At 48.4% G+C, this 8,428-nt stretch overlaps 1 protein-coding gene across 2 annotated transcripts in view; it reads left to right on the top strand.

Moving 5' to 3' along the window:
- The first annotated feature begins 609 nt into the window (after positions 1-609).
- LOC138580957 (perforin-1-like) overlaps positions 610-8,428 on the top strand; it is a 48,380-nt gene continuing 40,561 nt past the window's right edge. Inside the window, exons 1-2 of one of the 2 annotated variants that reach the window (XM_069651914.1) lie at positions 610-656; positions 738-902. The gene's annotated coding sequence lies outside the window, so the exon portion shown is untranslated. Of the gene's footprint in view, positions 657-682; positions 903-8,428 lie in introns of those variants that run through there. The other variant, XM_069651916.1, reaches the window with a different exon arrangement.

Genomic DNA, 8,428 nt, shown 5'->3' with positions numbered 1-8,428 from the left:
GTATTTGAGTCCACACATCTTGTTCTTGCAATGAAATCCAACGAAAACAAGCAGTGGCAAAGCCAAACGTTTCAGCTTCTGTATAGGTATTGTATGCGCCTTAGCCATGCACACATCATTTTGCAGCTGTTGCCACCTTATGGGCAGGTAGTGCCATTAGGGCCGCATCTGGAAAATGCCTACCCTATGCCTACACAAAAGCCTGTTGGCTTTGCCAGTGCTTGTTTTGCAGGACTCTTGTATTCGTTTTCAGAACAGTAATATAAGCACTGTAACTTTCACTGATGAAATCATTCCAAGGACAGGAAGTTCCATGCAATGAGGACATTCTTTGCCAAGCCTGCCTGGAGTACTTGAAATAACAATGAGGAACTTGACAACAACCAACAACTGGTTTAGCACAGCTGGGGAGTCACACCTTCAGAATCTTATCTTGATAAATGTGCAAGGAAATAGGCTGTACAATGAAGTGTTAGTTTTGTTCTGCACATTTGGTTATCGATGGACAGGATCCATGCTGACAATGCAGGTGTCATTCTCACATTGTGTGATCTGAGAACCACTCCCCTCAAGCTGTCATATCTATACCCCGGTTGCCCTTTGTGTATTGGGAGTCTCTGAAAAACACCCACTAGTCGAACATCGCCTACAATCAGGTAAAAGAGGAAATAAGAACAAAAAAGAGGAGGCAAAATGAATATCAAGTGAATTGCTGCTGACTTCAATTATTTTCACAGACACCACCTGCAGCATCAGCTGGTGAGGCCCTTGAAGGACCTCAACATACATCACATCAGCCGTCGCAGTCCGAGGGGGACCCGGCCTTTAGTTTTTTGGAGGATCATCGACTGACTTGTACTCGTCATTGGGTCTTTCTACCTACCACGAAAAAACACCTGCAGGTAAGTGGATCGCCGACTTCAAGATGAGCAAACACTTTAAGCAGCTGAACATTGGCCTAGGTGCCGTGTCCCAAGGATGCAAAGGCAATCAAAAGATGCTTCTAAAATTGCCGCACACACTGTCAATATCAACTAGACCTATCGTTTCGCATCTATATTTGCAGAGCAGGGAAACAATACTTTTCTAATTGAAAGATACTCATAAGAGTAGCTGCTCAAACTATATGTTCCAATTCCTGCATAGTCTTTATACGAGGGTTAATTTAAATTAAAATTATCCCTGAAATTGGAACCTTTTCTGAATGTTCCCCTTCCATCACCTAACATCGTCTTTGCACTGAAGGTCGCTGGTCTCAGAAACATTGCTAAGTTCCCAATTAATAGGCGTTTACATTTTAATTGTAGTGCTTTGAACATGAACACAAGATTTTGCTAAATCATTCCAAAGGATCCATTTCATAATTTCCTTTTCGTTTGTAATGTAATATCTGTGCTTTGTATCCAGTTCCTCTGTTTCCCTCTCTCTCTTTCTTCCTCTCTGTACGCCCGCCTGTCTCTGTATCTCAGATCAGTGACACAGGGGCTAGTATGCAAGCAAAGGGAGCGGGATTTGAGTGCCGAAGAGTATTTTATGCAATTGAACTATTGGCAGGCCTCTATTTCAATGGTATCAGGTAATAATGTCCCCATACATAACGTCCCCATACACAATGTCACCAGGAAAAGCCATGGGAACAGATTGCGGGGATGTCCCCTGCTCCCCTTGTAAAAAAAATAAAAAATCAGGGGTTGCGGGGGTGTCCCCCGCGTGTTCAATGTAATAATGTCCCCGCAAAAGAAAAAACAGAGACATTTTTGTGGGGACATTATTACATGGAACCATTTCAACCAAACAAGACATTTTCCAAACTAATTATTATGAATACAATCACTATAAGTAAAATTGCAATGAAAATGGAATGGGATATCTGACCGACGATTGCCTGGAGTACTTGCCACATCGCACCCGACCCCTAGGCAACAATGTTATGATCTAATCAGGGCCAAGTATTCTGTGTTTCCAAAGCATGCCTTTGCAAAGGTCATTGTTCTAGCTCGAGGTCACTGCTATGGTCCAATTGTACTCCAAATAAGGATCCCTTTCAGCATTAGCATTTATTTTCACTTCAATAATACAGACAATCTGTGTCCTGCCATCCATGGAGAATTTAGTTGCCATGCATATACAGTCATGTTGATATGTTCATCCTTCATCGGATGAACTATTTTACAATGTTTTCAGAAAGAAACTCAAAGCTATATTGTTTAACTGATTTCTCTCTGCTCCCTACGGCCTTCCTGTCTTTTTCCTCCTGTAACTAGCGCCTAGATGCCTACGGGCTCTGAGCACTGCTATAAATGCACAAATAAATAAATAAATGTTAACAATACCCGTAAAACTTTTTCTAATTTTATTGGCCCTCATTACGACCCTGGCGGAAATCGAAAAACGATGGCGGAAATGCAATACCGCCATCGAATAGCACTCGGTGCGATTATGACTCGTCACCGTAAAGTACGATGCCATTAGCGACACCGTAGTGAACGCCAACGCTAACTGCACCAAGTACGCGCACGCGCGCCATGCAAAACCGTAATTACCACCATGGCGCAACGGTACGTGAATTCTGACCCTAGCGGACATTTACCTAACGCCATCAAGCATGGCGGAAAGTACCATTCCGCCATGGTGAGAAGTACGGCATCGCGAACCAACCGTAAAAGGCCCTACTGAGTGCCTGTACAACACTCCCTGGCCACATTGCACAACTCCTCGTAGGTTCAATGAAGTCACACAATGCAACCAGTGAAATGTACAAGTCACCCATGCATGCCAACGAACAAATGAATGTAGGGGCTGCAAGTGCCTTGTGAGTGGCCATCCATATTTGCCATGGCACCATTGCCGTACTGATGCAGCACAGGCATGTGAAGGTTCAAGTACAGCAACATGAACTGAAATATGAGACAAACAAAAACAGGCCCCCCATCGCTTGACACCAGTGTAAGGCAACATTCAAAGCAGTATCCTGAGTGAGACTGCACCAGCCCTGTACTCCTGCCAGTAAACAAACCAACCATCAGCATAAGCATGTACCACACAAGTTGGCAGAGTGATTGAGCAGCCAGGCTCATCTCAAGAGGGGCCAATGGGAGCTGCAGGGCACAGATGGCACGAATACAGAAGCTATTCCAATGGACATGACCTCAGTCTCCCTCCAAGAAACGCACGCAAACACAGGCACCTGTGACCAGCCATATTCTGACAATCACATCATTCCACCAATCCACCTGGCTGACCGGCATCTGTTACACAAAAGCTAATCCCCCGCCCCTGAGCATGACATCATTAAAACAGTCATAATGGCAGCCCCTATCCCTGACCTCACTGGGCTTCGTAGGCAAACGCGCCCAGTACAGTACCACGCAACTATACTCAGAAGCCGGAACCCAATGCAGATCTTCTCACAATACATCGCTCCACAAATAGGAATATGCTACATTACTTGCAAAAAATAACGCTACACGGTCAATATCATAATCAAAATTTAATGCACAACAAAATCACCAAGCCCATACAGCTATTAGGTCATGAACTCCAAAATATATTTCATTATTGTGGGCTGCATCCGCTATAAATGAACAGCTTCTTCTTGTGTGACGCCCTGTTCCTTCATGGTACACAGGGGCTACATTCACGTTCAAAAAGGCAACATGGAAGCGCCTAGAACCGCAGGGCCGTCCCATTAGGTAGGCACTAGTCCAGCTGAAAGGTCGATATGTTGCTCCTAGCCACTAGTACTGCGTAAGGGCATGTGGCCCATTGGCGATCGTCCCATAAGATCGTAATGGTGCTCCACTGATTAACACGAAGCAGCAGGTGTCGCGAGTAAAAGCCATCTGCAGGAGTGGCATACAGATGGCAGCGGCAAAATGGGAGGAGATACCTGTCACCCAAATGAAATGAAAAAGAATAGTATGGGCATCAGAACTTCATTTGAATTACTCACTTCAATGATCACACTAAATCCACAGCCATATGCAGCTAGCCCACTCAAAAGGATTATTCCCACAAAAAAATCACTTGCGAATCATAACTATATAAATCGAGGTGAAAACACTATTACAAACGAGTGTTTGTGTGCATGCGTCTGTTAAAACAGAATCCATTAGATGGGATTAGTAACGTGCATAGACACAAGTGTTTGAAGGCGCGTCGAGACAGGGAGGGTTCAACAAGGGCAGATAGACGATGGTCCCACTATGGCAGCTCTGCATCAAATAGCGCAGGGGAAGGCGATAGATTCCAAAAAGCCATGTACATGGCAAACTCTCAATTAAATCATCTGTCCATGCATCCATACATCATTCCCTCATCCCGGTATGAATACGCCTGATTATTTACTCACATAACATGTGAAATTTCCATTGAGTCTGTGCGTAATGCAGTCTGCAAAATCCACTGTGCTCCAGCCCGGAATTCTAGTGTTGTGAAGTAACATGTATTTGGGAACGTCCTGCCTTATCGTCCACTACGCTATTGCGCATCCCATACTATTCATATCAATCATTGCATTCTCGCCATGGCCCCTGTCCCAAGGACATTAAACAATAGAACGTTATATTTGCAGTCAGACCTGTGGGCGTCTCCTCGCCGCTAGCTGAAAACCGAAAGCGCTGTCCTTCGAATTCCTCATTTGCAACATCACGTCGAAAAGGCATCTGTGACCGCTTGAAATTACAAATCCATCCATGTAGTGCGGCAGTGTGTGAAAATGGAAACTGGCTTCACTCACAAATGGGACGCCCCGCCCGTCGGTGAACCGCGGTACAGTGCTGCATGAGGGTCCACCGTTAATCGAGTACTACATTCCACTGACACTTCACAAGTTTGTTCGCGACTGCACAGATAGTATGTGAAACAATGGGACCATAGCAGAATGAACATATGAACCAATATTTCACTGCCATCGGGATTAAATACATGATTGTAATAGCAAGATGCCATGCGTCCAATTGCAGCGTTGTGTGCGGGACGTGCTCGCCCAAAGGGGATTGCAGCTTGCACAGGTGGAATGAATCACCACAGGTGGAGGCTATACAGCCTGAAAACACATAAATTTCACACCCAACCCCCTCCCACAACCACACCCACTCCAAAATGCTACCGGCAGGACTAGCGATGTTGGCGCTGGGGGACCTGATAGCACTGCAAGTACTCCAACTTCAAGAAGAAGACGAACACCAACTACTACAACAACCAGCCGCACAGAGGAGACGCAGGAGGAGGAGGAGGGCAAGGCAGGGCCAGCAAGGCCCACCAGCACAGTCACTACCACCACGCAGGCAGCCCGCAATCCCACGCCTCCGAGCACATCCGTTCAACCTCACTGATGAGCAGATCCACACCCTCTACCGTTTGGACCGGGACACCATAACCGCCATTGTGGACATGACACACGCTGACCTTGTCAGCATGATAGATAGCCAACCGCCATCCCACCCCTACTGAAGGTGGTGTCTGTACTCCACTTCCTGGCCACAGGCACCTACCAGCACACAGTCGGACAGTTGCATGGCATTTCACAGCCACTGTTGTCACGGACACTATTGCAAGTGCTCGATGCCCTCCTGAAGCACGCAGACGACTACATCTCTCTACCACGCTCGGAGCAGGAAATTACAAACACAAAAGTGGGATTCCATGCACTTGCCGGCATACCGGGTTGCATTGGTGCCATCGACTGCACCCATGTGGAATTGGTTGTCCCACATGCCATGGAGGCCCAGTACCGCAACCGAAAACAATATCATTCTCTTAATGTACAAATGGTGTGTGACTCCAACAGGATCATTACACATTGTTGTGCCCGATTTCCTGGATCAACCCATGATTCTATGGTCTTGAGGAACTATACAATACCACGCTACATGGAGCGACACGCAGGGAACAGATCCTGGCTACTCGGTGAGTCTCATTTCATGCATGATAATGTGGGGTATGTGATGCGGCAATGACCTGGCAGGAAGGGGGGGGGGGGGATGCGTACGTAGCAATGTCATTCCACAAACATCCTTTATTGTACACATACAGGTGATGCCGGGTATCCACTGAAGAGATGGCTCCTTACACCACTCCGGAACCCACAGAACCAGCATGAGGAGGACTACAACCATGCCCACTCACGTACCCGTGTAGTCATAGAACAGGCATTCGGCCTACTGAAGGGTCGTTTCCGCTGCCTCAGCAGGTCTGGCGGGGCACTCCTGTACCGCCATGAGAAGGTTGCAAAGATGGTCATGGCATGTGTCATGCTACACAACATGTGCGTACGTAGAAATGTGCCCATGCCCCCTGACGCAGAACTGCAAGCACCTGAAGATGGTCATGATGAGGGTGGGGATGTGGCAGCACCTCAAGGAGTCCGCGAGGCACAGGAGGGCCGTGAAATTCGTCAGATTATCATAGATTCATGCTTCTAGCACTCACGCCTGGTGGCTGATACATGGACACGGGACTTGTGGCACTGTGTGTGTCTGGAACATGCACAATATGGACTGTACGCCTATAAAGGCCTCGTACACAAAGATCAATGTCCACACATCTCATTGGATGATTGTGAAATGTTTATAGCATATGTGAAATTATGTTACACACCCCATCGACCCGCCACCCAAGTAAGCCCAACACACCCCCTCCACCCTCCTACCTCCCCCCCGAACACCAGTGTCCAAAGATGCTCATTGTCAGTGGGCAGACGCTATTGCAAGCCCCCTCTCCGGGTATCAGGGGCACCCCTGCCTGTGGAGCGCAGGTTCCTCCCAGATCTACGTTGGGGGCTGCCCTGGACGGAACTTGCAACGGATGATGTCTCTGCCTGCTCACGTCCATGCATGTCCCTAAGGGTTTGTGAGAGCTCAGTGAGCACACGGCGCACAGCGGCAAGTTCAGCACATACGTCTTTGGACGTCGCATGCAGTTCCCCCCTCATGCTCTCGGTGCTTCTCTCCATTTGTACTCTCAGGCTCTCGGTGCTTCTCTCCATTTGTGCCCTTAGTGTCTCTGTACTTCTCTCCATTTCTGCCCTAAGTGTCTCAGTAGATGTTTCTATGGCTGCCTTAGTGCCCCCACATTCATCAGCATGGTCCTTGAGGAGCGTGGCCAGTTGCTGCTGTTGCACGATCACCTGGTCGAGGGACTGTTGCCTCTGCTGGGCCATGGCCATTTGCGGTGGTGTCACAGAGGGGCTAATCACCTCATGTTGCCTTGACACAGGGCTTGTGGGGGATGGCCAGTCGTCGTCTTGTGGGTGCCCCTGCGTGGTATCCTCATGGTGTACGGGATGAAACAAACAGGGGGATTGAGACAGGTCATGGATGGATCCTAAATCGACATCACCGTTTTCTGTGTCGGAGCATGCTGCCATTAATGCAGTGTCACCTATGGTGCTGCTGCCACCAGAAGCAGTGCCTTCTGTGGCATCCATTGGGGGGACCTGTGGTGGTGCTGTTGTGGGCATGCTGGCTGCTGGGGTGCCTGTTGGAGTCCCCTCCTGTGTGCTGCCACTTGATTTGTGCTGCTGCCGTGTCTTGATCTGTGCAGCTGAGGTGGAGGGTCTTTGGCCGTTGGTCTTGGCCCTCTTTGCAGGTGTGCTGGTAGGGGTGTCCTGGAGCTCGTCGTTTGAATCGGACCCTGTGGTGGAGTAAAGGAGGGCGAGCGTTATTAATGGGTCTGTGGAAATTGGAATGGCAGTGTATCACATGCATTGGGGTGGTACCTGAGGGTGATTTGGGTCAGGGCCTTGGAGGTGGTTTCATTTTTGTGTGGATTGAGGATGCAGTTGTTTTGCAGCCTGCAGTTAGGGTGTGCCTGCTGCACGTGTAGAGGGTGTTTTTAGGATTTTTAATTATTTATGTATTTAATGTGACTTTTAAAGTGCGCTATCAGGCCAATGTATGTGGACGTTCTCCTGGACATGTGTTTCTGTTGCACTATGTGGAAACATGGTACTTCACATGATTGGACATTGTGGATTTAGCATTGTTTTATTTGGCCCACCTACCTGATTCTTCGGATGTCAGCACTCCTTTCTTCATCCCTCCGACTCCCTCTATACTCTCCATTCCAATGGTGGAGGCACAGATTTCTTCCCAGGGGGTCAACTTGATGGGTGATTCCAATCCTCCCCCGGTAGCTGTGGCAATGTTACGGTTGGCGGATAGTATGCTCCGTACGCGTATCCGCAAGTCGTCCCATCGCTTTCTGCATTGCTGTGGGTTGCGGGGTGCGGTCCCCACCGCACTTACCCGCTGTGCCACCAGGGCCCATATGGCCTTCTTGTTCGCAAGTGCCGGCCTGGTCATTTGCGTCGAGAAGACGACGGCAGCATTCTCCTGGAGGGTCTCTGTGAGCACGGTGAGTTCCTCACGGGAGAAGTGGACCTGCCGCTTGCGGTCGCACGCTTTTTTCGCTACTTTTCCCATTT

The sequence above is a fragment of the Ambystoma mexicanum genome, chromosome 3p (assembly GCF_040938575.1).
Source record: "Ambystoma mexicanum isolate Mex_15411 chromosome 3p, UKY_AmexF1_1, whole genome shotgun sequence".
In the NCBI taxonomy this organism is placed as follows: Eukaryota; Metazoa; Chordata; class Amphibia; order Caudata; family Ambystomatidae; genus Ambystoma; species Ambystoma mexicanum.
The sequence above is the reverse complement of the archived record's forward strand: the minus strand, read 5'-3'. Positions and strand labels throughout refer to the sequence as shown.